The sequence below is a fragment of the Leiobunum rupestre genome, chromosome 10 (genome assembly GCF_980474605.1).
Source record: "Leiobunum rupestre chromosome 10, qqLeiRupe1.1.hap1, whole genome shotgun sequence".
NCBI classification, from domain to species: domain Eukaryota; kingdom Metazoa; phylum Arthropoda; class Arachnida; order Opiliones; family Sclerosomatidae; genus Leiobunum; species Leiobunum rupestre.
In genome coordinates this window covers 42,940,124-42,957,598 of record NC_143393.1, presented here as the reverse complement: position 1 = coordinate 42,957,598, position 17,475 = coordinate 42,940,124, and positions in this window count along the sequence as shown.

Sequence of the window (17,475 nt, the reverse complement as noted above, 5' to 3'; positions counted from 1 at the left end):
GAGTGGTTTTATATATACCACTCTTTATTACGTACGGTTTGGAAGTGTTACGCTATAAGGATTTTTTTAAAGAGTTTTGGGGAGGAAACAATTTTGCTATCGGTGCCATATTGGTGCTTCAGGTAGTTCAGCTTTATCATTTTGATTACATTGAATTGTTATACTTATAAATTATGTTACTTACGCTTGTACCAATATGGTTGGGTCTTTGCCACATTTTTGTATTCGATTACGGGAGAAACTCATTGTGAAAGAACACTTTAAATAGGCACTTAAATAAAACATCTTCAAGGAAATCGCCAAGAAGTAATATATCCGATAGCCAGGACCTGCAAGTTACTGCTTAATTTTGTTGAAATACTGGAAACTTTTCACCTGTAAACAGAACGTCGTGTTTTTGCTAAGCCTTAATATGTCAAAAAAGCTACCCTGTTAAAAGGAAACACTTATTGCTGCCGTGAAGGTGAAAGGTTTCCATTATTTCAACAAGCACCATGCTGAGAAATAAGGATTTTTTTTAAACTGGACCTGTGGCCAGTAGATCCTAGGTAGTTTAATTAAACAAATGGCCACTGGCCACTTACCATTTTTAACCTTCAAAATCAGGCTTTCATAATTTATGGTAAAATTATCTATTCTTGACAATATGTGCTTGGGCATAGGCTTAGTAGGTTAGTTATTATGGGTATAACCAAGAATGTATTGAAGTTACTAAGAATATTTCAGCATAGCATTAACCCCTGGTACCATCCTCGCAGCTTTTGTGGAGAAAGTTCGTCTGCATTTAAGGCGCATTCAAGGTCATACCGTATAGCAAACTTGAATGGGAAAGCAGACGAATTTAAGCTACAAAGGCTGCGAGGATGGGAATCAGAATCCTGTAGTCCAATATTCTTAGTAACTTCAATACATTCTTGGTATAACAAAATTTTGGAGAGAGACGGTTTATTACCCCTCCGAGGGGTTATACAATCTGTCAGGCCTGCGAACGCGTTCGCATTTTCGGGGCAAAGGTTAATAATTGCGTACGCAGTTTCTCGAAATTTCTGCGTTCGCAGTTTCTCGAAGGGTTGGCAAAACCACCGTGTGACGGTGAGCGTTAACGGATTGATTTAATTAAATATTTATAAATTATATTAATCTTATATTTAATTAAACATTTATAAATTATATTAATCTTATATTTAATTAAATATTTATAAATTATATTAATCTTATATTTAATTAAATATTTATAAATTATATTACTCTAATATTTAATAAAATAATTATAAATTATAAATTATATTACTCTAATATTTAATAAAATAATTATAAATTATAAATTATATTACTCTAATATTTAATAAAATAATTATAAATTATATTAATCTTATATTTAATAAAATATTTATAAATTATATTAATCTTATATTTAATAAAATATTTATAAATTATATTAATCTTATATTTAATAAAATATTTATAAATTATTAATCTTATATTTAATAAAATATTTATAAATTATTAATCTTATATTTAATAAAATATTTATAAATTATTAATCTTATATTTAATTAAATATTTATAAATTATTAATCTTATATTTAATTAAATATTTATAAATTATTAATCTTATATTTAATTAAATATTTATAAATTATTAATCTTATATTTAATTAAATATTTATAAATTATTAATCTTATATTTAATTAAATATTTATAAATTATTAATCTTATATTTAATTAAATATTTATAAATTATTAATCTTATATTTAATTAAATATTTATAAATTATCTTAATCTTATATTTAATTAAATATTTATAAATTATATTAATCTTATATTTAATTAAATATTTATAAATTATATTAATCTTATATTTAATTAAATATTTATAAATTATATTAATCTTATATTTAATTAAATATTTATAAATTATATTAATCTTAAATTTAATTAAATATTTATAAATTATATTAATCTTATATTTAATTAAATATTTATAAATTATTAATCTTATATTTAATTAAATATTTATAAATTATTAATCTTATATTTAATTAAATATTTATAAATTATTAATCTTATATTTAATTAAATATTTATAAATTATTAATCTTATATTTAATTAAATATTTATAAATTATTAATCTTATATTTAATTAAATATTTATAAATTATTAATCTTATATTTAATTAAATATTTATAAATTATTAATCTTATATTTAATTAAATATTTATAAATTATTAATCTTATATTTAATTAAATATTTATAAATTATTAATCTTATATTTAATTAAATATTTATAAATTATTAATCTTATATTTAATTAAATATTTATAAATTATTAATCTTATATTTAATTAAATATTTATAAATTATTAATCTTATATTTAATTAAATATTTATAAATTATTAATCTTATATTTAATTAAATATTTATAAATTATTAATCTTATATTTAATTAAATATTTATAAATTATTAATCTTATATTTAATTAAATATTTATAAATTATTAATCTTATATTTAATTAAATATTTATAAATTATTAATCTTATATTTAATTAAATATTTATAAATTATTAATCTTATATTTAATTAAATATTTATAAATTATTAATCTTATATTTAATTAAATATTTATAAATTATCTTAATCTTATATTTAATTAAATATTTATAAATTATATTAATCTTATATTTAATTAAATATTTATAAATTATATTAATCTTATATTTAATTAAATATTTATAAATTATATTAATCTTATATTTAATTAAATATTTATAAATTATATTACTCTAATATTTAATAAAATAATTATAAATTATAAATTATATTACTCTAATATTTAATAAAATAATTATAAATTATAAATTATATTACTCTAATATTTAATAAAATAATTATAAATTATATTAATCTTATATTTAATAAAATATTTATAAATTATATTAATCTTATATTTAATAAAATATTTATAAATTATATTAATCTTATATTTAATAAAATATTTATAAATTATTAATCTTATATTTAATTAAATATTTATAAATTATTAATCTTATATTTAATAAAATATTTATAAATTATTAATCTTATATTTAATTAAATATTTATAAATTATTAATCTTATATTTAATTAAATATTTATAAATTATTAATCTTATATTTAATTAAATATTTATAAATTATTAATCTTATATTTAATTAAATATTTATAAATTATTAATCTTATATTTAATTAAATATTTATAAATTATTAATCTTATATTTAATTAAATATTTATAAATTATTAATCTTATATTTAATTAAATATTTATAAATTATCTTAATCTTATATTTAATTAAATATTTATAAATTATATTAATCTTATATTTAATTAAATATTTATAAATTATATTAATCTTATATTTAATTAAATATTTATAAATTATATTAATCTTATATTTAATTAAATATTTATAAATTATATTAATCTTAAATTTAATTAAATATTTATAAATTATATTAATCTTATATTTAATTAAATATTTATAAATTATTAATCTTATATTTAATTAAATATTTATAAATTATTAATCTTATATTTAATTAAATATTTATAAATTATTAATCTTATATTTAATTAAATATTTATAAATTATTAATCTTATATTTAATTAAATATTTATAAATTATTAATCTTATATTTAATTAAATATTTATAAATTATTAATCTTATATTTAATTAAATATTTATAAATTATTAATCTTATATTTAATTAAATATTTATAAATTATTAATCTTATATTTAATTAAATATTTATAAATTATTAATCTTATATTTAATTAAATATTTATAAATTATTAATCTTATATTTAATTAAATATTTATAAATTATTAATCTTATATTTAATTAAATATTTATAAATTATTAATCTTATATTTAATTAAATATTTATAAATTATTAATCTTATATTTAATTAAATATTTATAAATTATTAATCTTATATTTAATTAAATATTTATAAATTATTAATCTTATATTTAATTAAATATTTATAAATTATTAATCTTATATTTAATTAAATATTTATAAATTATTAATCTTATATTTAATTAAATATTTATAAATTATTAATCTTATATTTAATTAAATATTTATAAATTATTAATCTTATATTTAATTAAATATTTATAAATTATTAATCTTATATTTAATTAAATATTTATAAATTATTAATCTTATATTTAATTAAATATTTATAAATTATTAATCTTATATTTAATTAAATATTTATAAATTATTAATCTTATATTTAATTAAATATTTATAAATTATTAATCTTATATTTAATTAAATATTTATAAATTATTAATCTTATATTTAATTAAATATTTATAAATTATTAATCTTATATTTAATTAAATATTTATAAATTATTAATCTTATATTTAATTAAATATTTATAAATTATCTTAATCTTATATTTAATTAAATATTTATAAATTATATTAATCTTATATTTAATTAAATATTTATAAATTATATTAATCTTATATTTAATTAAATATTTATAAATTATATTAATCTTATATTTAATTAAATATTTATAAATTATATTAATCTTAAATTTAATTAAATATTTATAAATTATATTAATCTTATATTTAATTAAATATTTATAAATTATTAATCTTATATTTAATTAAATATTTATAAATTATTAATCTTATATTTAATTAAATATTTATAAATTATTAATCTTATATTTAATTAAATATTTATAAATTATTAATCTTATATTTAATTAAATATTTATAAATTATTAATCTTATATTTAATTAAATATTTATAAATTATTAATCTTATATTTAATTAAATATTTATAAATTATTAATCTTATATTTAATTAAATATTTATAAATTATTAATCTTATATTTAATTAAATATTTATAAATTATTAATCTTATATTTAATTAAATATTTATAAATTATTAATCTTATATTTAATTAAATATTTATAAATTATTAATCTTATATTTAATTAAATATTTATAAATTATTAATCTTATATTTAATTAAATATTTATAAATTATTAATCTTATATTTAATTAAATATTTATAAATTATTAATCTTATATTTAATTAAATATTTATAAATTATTAATCTTATATTTAATTAAATATTTATAAATTATTAATCTTATATTTAATTAAATATTTATAAATTATTAATCTTATATTTAATTAAATATTTATAAATTATTAATCTTATATTTAATTAAATATTTATAAATTATTAATCTTATATTTAATTAAATATTTATAAATTATTAATCTTATATTTAATTAAATATTTATAAATTATTAATCTTATATTTAATTAAATATTTATAAATTATTAATCTTATATTTAATTAAATATTTATAAATTATTAATCTTATATTTAATTAAATATTTATAAATTATTAATCTTATATTTAATTAAATATTTATAAATTATTAATCTTATATTTAATTAAATATTTATAAATTATTAATCTTATATTTAATTAAATATTTATAAATTATTAATCTTATATTTAATTAAATATTTATAAATTATTAATCTTATATTTAATTAAATATTTATAAATTATTAATCTTATATTTAATTAAATATTTATAAATTATTAATCTTATATTTAATTAAATATTTATAAATTATTAATCTTATATTTAATTAAATATTTATAAATTATTAATCTTATATTTAATTAAATATTTATAAATTATTAATCTTATATTTAATTAAATATTTATAAATTATTAATCTTATATTTAATTAAATATTTATAAATTATTAATCTTATATTTAATTAAATATTTATAAATTATTAATCTTATATTTAATTAAATATTTATAAATTATTAATCTTATATTTAATTAAATATTTATAAATTATTAATCTTATATTTAATTAAATATTTATAAATTATTAATCTTATATTTAATTAAATATTTATAAATTATTAATCTTATATTTAATTAAATATTTATAAATTATTAATCTTATATTTAATTAAATATTTATAAATTATTAATCTTATATTTAATTAAATATTTATAAATTATTAATCTTATATTTAATTAAATATTTATAAATTATTAATCTTATATTTAATTAAATATTTATAAATTATTAATCTTATATTTAATTAAATATTTATAAATTATTAATCTTATATTTAATTAAATATTTATAAATTATTAATCTTATATTTAATTAAATATTTATAAATTATTAATCTTATATTTAATTAAATATTTATAAATTATTAATCTTATATTTAATTAAATATTTATAAATTATTAATCTTATATTTAATTAAATATTTATAAATTATTAATCTTATATTTAATTAAATATTTATAAATTATTAATCTTATATTTAATTAAATATTTATAAATTATTAATCTTATATTTAATTAAATATTTATAAATTATTAATCTTATATTTAATTAAATATTTATAAATTATTAATCTTATATTTAATTAAATATTTATAAATTATTAATCTTATATTTAATTAAATATTTATAAATTATTAATCTTATATTTAATTAAATATTTATAAATTATTAATCTTATATTTAATTAAATATTTATAAATTATTAATCTTATATTTAATTAAATATTTATAAATTATTAATCTTATATTTAATTAAATATTTATAAATTATTAATCTTATATTTAATTAAATATTTATAAATTATTAATCTTATATTTAATTAAATATTTATAAATTATTAATCTTATATTTAATTAAATATTTATAAATTATTAATCTTATATTTAATTAAATATTTATAAATTATTAATCTTATATTTAATTAAATATTTATAAATTATTAATCTTATATTTAATTAAATATTTATAAATTATTAATCTTATATTTAATTAAATATTTATAAATTATTAATCTTATATTTAATTAAATATTTATAAATTATTAATCTTATATTTAATTAAATATTTATAAATTATTAATCTTATATTTAATTAAATATTTATAAATTATTAATCTTATATTTAATTAAATATTTATAAATTATTAATCTTATATTTAATTAAATATTTATAAATTATTAATCTTATATTTAATTAAATATTTATAAATTATTAATCTTATATTTAATTAAATATTTATAAATTATTAATCTTATATTTAATTAAATATTTATAAATTATTAATCTTATATTTAATTAAATATTTATAAATTATTAATCTTATATTTAATTAAATATTTATAAATTATTAATCTTATATTTAATTAAATATTTATAAATTATTAATCTTATATTTAATTAAATATTTATAAATTATTAATCTTATATTTAATTAAATATTTATAAATTATTAATCTTATATTTAATTAAATATTTATAAATTATTAATCTTATATTTAATTAAATATTTATAAATTATTAATCTTATATTTAATTAAATATTTATAAATTATTAATCTTATATTTAATTAAATATTTATAAATTATTAATCTTATATTTAATTAAATATTTATAAATTATTAATCTTATATTTAATTAAATATTTATAAATTATTAATCTTATATTTAATTAAATATTTATAAATTATTAATCTTATATTTAATTAAATATTTATAAATTATTAATCTTATATTTAATTAAATATTTATAAATTATTAATCTTATATTTAATTAAATATTTATAAATTATTAATCTTATATTTAATTAAATATTTATAAATTATTAATCTTATATTTAATTAAATATTTATAAATTGTTAATCTTATATTTAATTAAATATTTATAAATTATTAATCTTATATTTAATTAAATATTTATAAATTATTAATCTTATATTTAATTAAATATTTATAAATTATTAATCTTATATTTAATTAAATATTTATAAATTATTAATCTTATATTTAATTAAATATTTTAGTATTTTAATGTAAAATTTGATCGTGATCAGTAATTGAACTCGAGTCGCATTGTTACAATTAATGCGGATAGTTCACCGCCGATCCATTGACTTCCTTAGGGAAAATATTAAAGTAAAGGAACAATTATGATAAGGCGGGTTTTTTTACTAAACGGATGAACACAATAACTGTATGTATTGTTTATTGAACTTTGTTTTTTAATTTTTGTGAACTTGTTAAAGTCTAAATATTTTACGTATGGAAATTTAAAGGTCAAATCTTGTTTTAGCGCAGTCAGCAGACAAATTGGTTAAAGGGTAGAACCCGTTAGTTTTTTGTAATTTATTTCGTTTTTCAGTGTGTTTAGCGTATTAGTTTTCAAGGGTAATAGTTCATTTATGAAGAAAATATCGAGTTGTTTACATAGTGGTCTGGGTTTTTAACTGGGTCGTCATTTACTTCGTAATTTATTTTAAACGTTTTCTCGACTGATTAAGATGTTTAATGCAGTTCATCAATTGGGTTCGTTTGTTTTATTTATAAAGAGCCCTAACTATTCCGTCTACGGTCATTTATTGATATACGAGCTGTCGTTTAGTCAAGGGGCTTTCTGTGCTTTGTGAATGGTAAGTTTTTCGATTCTTGTTAATTCATTTTTTATTGGTGTGGATATTTGGACATCTAGAATTCCTTATGCAGTCATTGATTTCCTGGGTGTGTGAGTCATTATATGATATGGGAAATTGGACGGTATTGGTCTTTTTCATGCGGCATGTGTCAGAACGTCAACAGGAAGTCTACGAGTCGTCCACTACCAGATGTCGAATAAAGCTATTCTAAGGGCGAGTGTTGAAATAACATAAGCGTTAAAGATGCGGCAACTATTTTGTAAGCGAGAAAAATACAAATACCCTCTGTACTAAAATTTGCTTCGTAATATATTTAACTGATAAACTTGTTCTGTAAATAGGGTTAAATTCAATTGTGCATTGTTTTAGTACGTCTAACTCGATGTTGTAACTACTTAATTTATATTATTCTGAATAAATTAAACTCGGTTGTTTCGTCTCAATTATTTTAATTAAAATTAAAATTTTATACCGGACGGGATTGAACCGGGATTACATTTTTAGTAAATAACTCTGAATTGCGGAGATATCTTTAAGGGTCATCTCGAGAAATTAATACCACTAGGGATAATTCTTCCGAGGAGAGGTATATTTTGGCTTGCCAACTTGTTGCTAACTGCTAAATTCGCTTCTTCTATACTGCGTGTAGAGTGTAGAGTAGACAGACTCGCGACACCCAGTCCCCCAGCCATACACACCATTGACACAAGGCCAAGCACACAGCATAGAAGCAAAGACCAAACAATTTTAAGGATTAATATAAAAAATTTTAACACCCCAAGCATTTAATTTTGAAACTGGTGATTGGCCTGTGATAGCAAGGATCCTATATGTTAGAAGGATATGAGGCGAGGGACAAAAAATGGCAGCACCGTCGGTGGGTCATGCGCGATAGAGAATCCGTCTTTAGATTCCGTCAAGGACAAAACATGGAGGAAGCACCGCCAAAATTTGTCCTTGAGGGAATAGAAACAAGACGTCCCACGTTTAAAGGCTCTCTTAATATCGACGGCGCTGCCGGCGTTTTGAAAACACGGGCTGGCCGGAGGGCTACCTATCCTTCTAACAAATAGGATCCTTGGTGATAGTGCCGTATTTCTCACACTGAAAAGCACTATATAAACAGTTACTTTCAGGCCCTGGTTATCGGAAATATTACATCTTGGGGATTTCCTTGAAGATGTTTTATTGGAGCGTCTATTGCGCAATGAAATAATATTATCGCCTTCTTAGCGAACTTGTTAGATACTAGGGTGGATCTTTCTGATAATAGTTTACAGGAAACCCTTTTCAGTATGTGTACCCCCAATGTACTTCGGCGCATCCTATAAACGTTGGTATACACCGCTATCAATGTTACACCAGAAGCACCCGCTGTTGAAATATGTTATTTAAAACAGATAGCGACAGATAGGGGTTTTAAAATCGATCTGATTGATAGAGCAGTGGTTAAATTTACAAACCTGATTGAAATGAAGTAATCAGGATCCAAATATATAAGTAAGTTAAAACATTTATTAGTCATGATTAGAAAGAATGCTGTCAAGTAGACTATTCTGTACACCGATTACGTAATCACTTTAATACAGTCAAAACTACGGGGTTGTACACCGATTACGGATATTGGACAAACCCTCGAGTAGAGTTGTTTTACCCTATTATCCAGGAATATAAAAAAGTGGTAATATTTTTTTTTATTTATTAAACATTTTAATAAAATTTGTAATTTATTATGCAATGGTGTTTACAAGATTTCGTGTGATTGTGACGTATCTTATATTGGACAAACTCGACTACGTCTATCTACACGATTAAAATAACATACAACTAATGTAATTAAACAAGAAATTTCCAAGTCTACCCTATCTGAACATGTTTGTTTAAATCCATCGAACACAATTGCATTGGAAGAAATAAAATTAATTTTTAAATCTAAAATTCCGTTACACTTAAATATTTTGGAGGTGTTTTTTACTCACAATAATCCTAAAGGATTTGTGTACTGGGCCCACGTACAGCTTATATATCCATGCGTACAGTGTAGCCGATGCCGGGAAATGAGCATTTCCCCAACTACTCATTTCCCCAACCAAAAATGGCCATAACTCCAACTGTTCATTTCCCCAACTAAGCATTTCCCCAACCGGTCATTTCCCCAACCGAGCATTTCGCCAACAAATTTTTTTTACGGAGTTGGCGTAATGAGCAGTTGGGGAAATGAGTTGCCCATTCCCCCAACTCGCAAACCCTATGCATTTCCCCAACCGAGCATTTCGCCAACCAATTTTTTCACGAAGTTGGCGTAATGAACAGTTGGGGAAATGATTTACCCATTCCCCCAACTCGCAAACCCTATGCATTTCCCCAACCGAGCATTTCGCCAAACAATTTTTTTACGAAGTTGGCGTAATGAACAGTTGGGGAAATGGGCGACTCATTTCCCCAACTCGCAAACCCTATGCATTTCCCCAACCGAGCATTTCGCCAACCAATTTTTTCACGAAGTTGGCGTAATGAACAGTTGGGGAAATGATTTACCCATTCCCCCAACTCGCAAACCCTATGCATTTCCCCAACCGAGCATTTCACCAACTAATTTTTTTACGAAGTTGGCGTAATGAACAGTTGGGGAAATGGGCGACCCATTTCCCCAACTCCCCAGTTCTCAATTCTAGTAGGAAGTGGCAGTGGTAAAACGACTACAGGGTTAATCGATAACGTATCATTTTCGCACGGTGTTTTCGAAAACATCTTATAGTAATAACAAAAGTAGCTACTTTTGGTAATAATAATAATAATAATTGAGCCTTCTTGGATATTCCTACTAACGAGGAGACTACCAGAGGTGATTATCACCGATTTTGTTGAAACTGTGTGGCTACGTAGACCTTATGGTAACATGCAATTTCAAAAGGGAAAAGTTGCAATGGGCATTAGTTTTGCCATGGCAACCGAAAATGTTTTTGACAACACAGTATGTATAAAACGAGAAAAACGATCACTACAGGTTTAATTCCATAGAAATCTTAAAAAGTAGAATCATAGAGAATAATTCCACGAAAATGAAAAATAGTGAAAATGATGTTGCCGACCAATCACTGTTTTAAGCGTTTAAAGTCCATTAGGATTTGAAAACTAAGAGTAGATAATATACAGTGTAGAATTTGTATGGGTATGATCAGGAAACTATATAGGTATATACTTGGAATGTCTAAGGTACCATTGGCATGGTGTTACGAAAGCGTGTCGAGAAAAAGGCGGCGTTTAAATGACGTCGAGTGTAAGACATATATTAACACATTTTAAATTTATTGGCTCGTGATTTGCATTGAAAAGAATGCGTGACCATGGTAACTAATAGGTGATCTTCCCGCGCAAAAAAAAAGGCTTATCAGAAAGTGGATTTCAAAACCCCAATTTGTTGTGATACCTAATTTCAGGTATTTATATGGTTCAAAAAGAGAAAACCAGGTAAGATAACATATAATAATCGGGACTATAAGTTTTCGTCGAATTAGGATAGCGAAGCACGAGATTTTATCTCGTGAGTTCTCCGGCTTTAAAGGGATACTGAAATCGGTAAATAACTTGCTTTCTATTGATTTCTACGTGAAAAATAAGTATGGCGAATGGATCGGTTGCATAAGACTTTGGCGTTTCTACCAGAGATTCTCATTTTACCGGTGTCCAACTGCATTCTCGCAGAGCCACCAGTACAAGAAAACCAAGACAACCTTCCTCGTCTAAGAGAGTTCTGCACGAAATGATGTCGTGATAAGACATAACTTTATAACTTTGTTATCGTGACGAAATTAAATCGTAATACTTTTAAAAATGTTTGGTGCTGTAAATATAAATGGCCGTTTCATTTTCATTATTCATAACCTTTTGGGGCCCTCTAGGTCTCACCCCCCCCCCCCCCCGGCACCACGGGGTCTGCGGGGGCAAGGTTAGTAAAAAATTTTAGAAACAGAACTGCGGACAGGTTGTCTCGTTTGGGTAGTTTTGGTTTACGCGTCGTTGATTCTGGGTCTGTTCCCAGCCTTCTACTCTAGTATGTGACGTCAGTCCGTTCCATAAAAGCTAGCCTTCCCAAAGTTGCAGTGACGTCACTCGGTTCTAGCCAATAACCTCTATATTCGGACATTAGACCCCCTCAGGGCCGTCGAGAGCGGTTCCGGGCCCCGGTAACATCTTACCTCCGAGCCCCAAAAGAGAGCGTATTTCTTAAAATATCGATGTTTCACGGAAGAAGCATAGTCAAAAAGTTTAAACTCGGGCCCCCTAAGACTGTACGGGCCCCGGTAATTTGGACCGGCTTCCCCCTCTCTTGTCGGGCCTAGACCCCCTTGTGCGGGGGCGCTATTTACGCCAACGAATACATAAACATAAAAATTAAAGTTATTTAAATAAATCTTTGTTCTAACGTTGACCAACCTAAGTAGGCACGAAGTCATAATCTCTTATTGATTTTTGAAATTATATAATTAATAGACAGTTTCAGCTAACCCATTTTTAGACGTTCGCGTAAACGCCTAGAAATATGTTTGCTGAAACTGTCTATTATGTGGTTTCCGCTATAATTCCGAGATGCTTATAATCTCTTTTTGTACCCGTATTGTCTAAATTGGAAATAGAGTCAATCAACGTTTCAAAACGATTAGGACTCTTTAGGAGCAAATAACATATAAGACAGTTTTTGTAAAATTTACTAACATATTTTGGCCTCTAGTAGTCGCCTAAGAGAATTGAACTCATTTTCCATGTTAGTAATTAACTCATCTATATCCAAGTCTGAATATAGAAAAAACTTTAGGTTTTTACTAGACATATAATTATTACTAACATAAAGATTGAACATCAAAGGGCCTAAGAAGGAAGCTGCCTCGCGGGACCCCGGACAAAATTTTCCTCCGCCCTAAAAACTTGCTGAATTGTATAGGATGCTTTTTAACGCTGCTTTGAGCGGGGATTTCGCGACACGTCAACTTAGCGTGGGCACGTATTCTAGGATTGAAAATCTAACGGCAGTCATATTTTGCCGGTGATTTTAAATTTAACCACTCGTCCGATTTTAATTTTGAAAACAGATTTGGATTCATATGCCTTAGTCACATATGACTTACACAATCCCTATATAAAAATGTTTTTTTAATAAAGTGTCCCTTGGATATCCTGCCCGGGGAGGGGTGGAAAAGGGCCGCAAAGCTTGTCGTTACGCCACTGCATTTGGTCACCAAAGGCATCCATATTTATTTTAATCCCTACACTTCTTACATTTAATTTTTTTTAATTTATAATTATTGTAGGCCTATAGGCTTCTGGTACTATATATTTATTGCAATTAATTAAATTTAATTAAGCTTTTTTACAGATTGGACACAGTTGACTAGTTCAAAACGGATTGTAAAATTTTATAGCGCTCACCCGGAATTAATAAATAATAATTACGCGACGGCACAATTTCCGTTTCCTGATGACGTAATAACACCAAAATGACGCAATCGCTGTGAAACAGACCTTCATTAAATAATTTTATCCAGTGGCATACTGTTAAATATATTGTGTATTTTTATAATTATTGTAGTTTTGTATGTAATTGTTAATTTTAATATGTTGAAGTGTATTCATTTTTGTAAAATCTTGTAGGCTATCGTGTTTAAAATGTCAAATTTTGCCAATATGCGTTGGAAAATTTCCTCTTTCTAAAAATGGTCCTTTTTAACAATACAACAATGTAAAACGCGAGAGTGCCCTTCTGGGGGTTTTTCCGAGGCGATAGCGTTGGGCCATCCCTGCCTTGAAAACCCATAAAGAACGTATATTGAAGGCAGGGGACATGGAGTCGTGGTGTGTAGGGGAAGCACCGCAAATTGACGAAGGCTGAACGACCTAAAGGAGATATAGTAAAAATAAATCTTCTCATTAAAACCAAAAAAAAGGTATCGAAAAACAAAAATAATATGCTCGCTAGTAGAAAACAGTTAAAATATCGCTTTAGGTAATTTAGCCCAATTTAATTAGACTTTTCAGTTTCAACCTAAATAGTTAGTGCCGGCCTAAAGGCCCATTTTCATGCTCGCTGGTAGCGGATAAAAATCATCAAAATTCGCATCCGCCACTCGCAAGCGTGAAAATAAAGCTAAAATATCTGTTTGAAACAGATCGACGCGGAAAGTGAACAAGTGTGTAGCGGAAGCGGATTTTGTCGATTTTTACCCGCTACTAGCGAGCATGAAAATGGGGCTTTAGAGTTTGCGAGGCTTCGTTCAAAATCAGCTTGCGAGGCCTGATTTTGGAGAATTTGTTTTGTGATAAAATACACGAAATGCAGGGTTTTGAGGAAAATATTTTACGCTAAGTTCTTTTACAAATTTTAGGTTAAATGTGTTTAATCATGAAATTATTAATTCATTTGAAATGTCTTAGACAAAGGTGTCATTAACACTGTGTAACTTTCATCGGTCAATTTCTTTTGGCATTTTTTATTCGCTCAACTAATAGTACAGTGCGAAAATTAAAAATTGTACCGCTTTTACACGGTTCAATTATTATTTGGGAAAATGAAGATTAAAGAAATTTGCCACAATAGTTGTAAAATGTGAACGAAATGTATAGGCGTCAACACTAAAAATTTCAAATAAAATTATAAACTTCCGCTGTAAATTGAAAATATTTATTCCTTTAATTTCCCCAGTCGCTAGTTTGAAAATGCGTTACAGATCTGATCTACGTAATTATCTTACGTAAGACGAATCAAAACCCCGACTCTTCTTAATTTGAGAGTGTGAGCCTCCTATAAGTATTTTCCGCAATATAGACTTTGCACGATGACATCAGATCGAGCATCAGATAACGTGACCAATACTTTTTCCCATTGAAACAGAATACAGTTATGGCGGTCATGATAGTTATTGTTGTAATCTGGGAATCGACTGTTGCAGTCGATTTGAGGCAAGCGAAATATACTTCCGCTGACAAGAGGGAAGACTGTAAAAGGCTTGACGTTGAGGTCAGCGCGAAGCCATGTGCACAGTGGCGCGTTTATACCACTTGAGGCCCAAAGCGCAGTGTGATTTTGGGGCCCCTGGTTCAACAATTAAATTTATTAAAAACTACCAGCCGATCATAAATATTTTTCATATGAAAAAGAAGAAAATTCGGCTCATTTCAATGGCTCGAAATGAGGCCCCTAAAAATGCGGGGGCCTTAGGCGCGCACCTAATGGGTAAATCTCCACTGCACGTGCAGTTGAGTGTGTCGCACGTGACTACATGTCTTTATTTATGTCTATGGTAGCCACCTAGTTTCAACAAAATCGGTGATAATCACCTCGGGTAGTCTCCTCGTTAGTAGGAATATCCAAGAAAGCTCATTTATTATTATTATTATTACTATAAGATGTTTTCGAAAACACCGTGCGAAAATGATACGTTATCGATCAGGGTGAGAAATAAGGATTTTTTTTAAAACTGGACCTGTGGCCAGTAGAGCCTAGATAGTTTAATTAAAAAACTGGCCACTGGCCACTTACCATTTTTAACCTTCAAAATCAGGCCTTCATATTTTAACGAACTAAAATCTTGAAGGGAAAAACTTTGAATTATTTAAGTGGTCCCTAGGGCCACTAACACCCCGAGCATTTAATTTTTAAACTGGTCCCGCTAATTTTTAAACTTGCGATTGGCCTGTGATAGTGCCTTATTTCTCACACTGTTATCGATTAACCCTGTAGTCGTTTTACCTCTGCCACTTCCTACTAGAATTGAGAACTGGGGAGTTGGGGAAATGGGCGACCCATTTCCCCAACTGTTCATTACGCCAACTTCGTAAAAAAATTAGTTGGTGAAATGCTCGGTTGGGGAAATGCATAGGGTTTGCGAGTTGGGGGAATGGGCAACTCATTTCCCCAACTGTTCATTACGCCAACTTCGTAAAAAAAATTGGTTGGCGAAATGCTCGGTTGGGTAAATGCATAGGGTTTGCGAGTTGGGGAAATGGGCGACTCATTTCCCCAACTGTTCATTACGCCAACTTCGTAAAAAAATTGGTTGGTGAAATGCTCGGTTGGGGAAATGCAAAGGCTCTTGCGAGTTGGGGGAATGGGCGACTCATTTCCCCAACTGCTCATTACGCCAACTTCTTGAAAAAATTGGTTGGCGAAATGCTCGGTTGGGGAAATGCTTTGGGTTTGCGAGTTGGGGAAATGGGCGACTCATTTCCCCAACTGCTCATTACGCCAACTCCGTAAAAAAATTGGTTGGCGAAATGCTCGGTTGGGGAAATGACCGGTTGGGGAAATGCTTAGTTGGGGAAATGAGTAGTTGGGGAAATGAAAAATTGGTGAAATGGACGGTTGGAGATATGAGAAGTTGGGGAAATGAACCCCACCCGCCGATGCCGCCGTATTCCACATAACTCTCGTAGAATTAGGTTTAGAAGGGCCTGGGATATCTTAATCGAAAGGTAATATCATGCCCTCGGTAACCCACTATGAATTTTGGAGATCGGGGGCTCACAAGTTGGCAGATCGGGGCCCACAAGGTGATAATTTCCCATTTTAGTGCTTTTTGGCGATTTAAATCTACATGCTTTTTTCAAAATTATGACCGACTTGATTGGAAATTACATTTTTAGTTAGTACTAGCTGATAATTTCTGAACTAGGTTTTCAGTCGCATTAAATTTTAAATTTAAGTGAGATTTTTGGCTAATTCGCCCACAACACGCGTACGCGACTTGGCAGCTAGGAGCAACAAACACAAGGAGAACGCAGCTAGCCTTTAAACACGCTAACGAAGGGTTGTGTACGAATTTCATTGGACGAGCGTCATGAGCCTTTACGATGAACGTTTTACGGGCGGGGGGAAGACAATTTCCGAATTTTACCCTTCCAACGGCAGC